At 53.3% G+C, this 1353-nt stretch overlaps 1 pseudogene; it reads right to left on the minus strand.

The window, feature by feature from the left end:
* Positions 1-221: 221 nt before the first annotated feature.
* LOC122127791 lies at positions 222-1141 on the minus strand (annotated as a pseudogene).
* Positions 1142-1353: the final 212 nt, after the last annotated feature.

Below are 1353 nucleotides of genomic sequence, written 5' to 3' on the forward strand. Positions count from 1 at the left end.
GCAGGAGTATCAGTTATTTTTACAGAAAGCAACAGAGAAATTAATTTTCTTTTCTGACTACTGAAAAGTGGAAAGATGCTCAAGTTTACCATTTAAAGGAACAATAGACATTTCTAAAGTCTCTGTCTAAACTTTGGTTTTCTTTAAAAAACACACAAAAAACCAGGTCATCACAAAAAGTAATGTAAGTGGAGGCTGTAGGCAGGTACTGTTCTGTCCGTGGCAGTCTTTTGTGTAAAGTAAGGCGTATTGGAGCTCCAATTTAACTGATGCAGTGGGGTTTACTGGCTATGCATGCCGAGGCAGTGCAAGTCGTCCGTGCCCTTGCTGTCGAAGTCTGGGAGGGGCTGACCATACTTGTCCATGCACCAACAGAAGCCCCGCTTTCTGCCTTTGGAGGGGCGACACTGCTTCTTCTTATAAAATCCTTTCTTGTCGCAGTTGGGGATGTGCACACCCCTGGGACTCAGCACATTGGGGAACTTCAGGTGATTCAGGGTGTCTTGCATCTCTCTAAGGAAGGGACCATATTCTATCTCCAGTTTGGACTCCGAGGAGAAGGTCTGGGTGTCCGTGCTCTGGGACTCATAGTCGACTTTATAGTGCTGGCTGTCCTTTGCGTGACCTTTCTTGATGGTGTCCAGCTTCACGTGAATGGAATGGAACTTGGAGTCAGGCACCCTATGTGTGCTGGGAGGGGCATGGCTCTCCAAGCTCCCCGTGCCTACGTCCTCCTCTGACTCACTAGCATTTCCTGAGGCAGAGGGCGCCAGCAGCAGCAGGTAGGCGCTCAGCCGGCCAGGACGCTGGCATTGGCGCAGAACCCGCGGCCATCCAGCAGCGCCTGCAGTGGGCGTGGCTCGGTTGGTGGCAGCTGGCAGCTGAGCCCCTAGCTGCAGAGTTCTGTGTAGACACCTCACGGCTGACCCTCCCGCAGAGCACATGTCAGGCAGCTGCAACAGCCTGGCTCGCGCACCAGCTCGGCACACGCAGGCACTGCAGGCAGAGGCTCGCACTGGGCCAGCACGATCCCATCACAGTGCTCGCATTGCAAGATGGGACCCTCGTCACCGGTGGCCTGAGGAGCAGGGCCAGGGTGGTGAGTAGAGCTGCCCTGAGCGCCAAGCACCGCCGGAAGCATGGCGCCCATTGCAGGGGCCAACTGGAGTAAGCAGTTACTGGGTCAAGGCACGCAGTGTGAGATTGCAGGATCTGGAGCGCAACTACCGGTGCTCGGGGTGCAGCTGCCCAGCTTCCACCTCAGTACCTATAAGTTCTATTGTCACCCTTTTTCTGTCTTATAGTAGTTTGGCTGATTTTAATGTAGTTAATCCATTTTGAGTTGATGTTAGT

This window comes from Dipodomys spectabilis, unplaced genomic scaffold, assembly GCF_019054845.1.
Source record: "Dipodomys spectabilis isolate Male_0828 unplaced genomic scaffold, ASM1905484v1 ptg000312l, whole genome shotgun sequence".
Lineage (NCBI taxonomy): Eukaryota > Metazoa > Chordata > Mammalia > Rodentia > Heteromyidae > Dipodomys > Dipodomys spectabilis.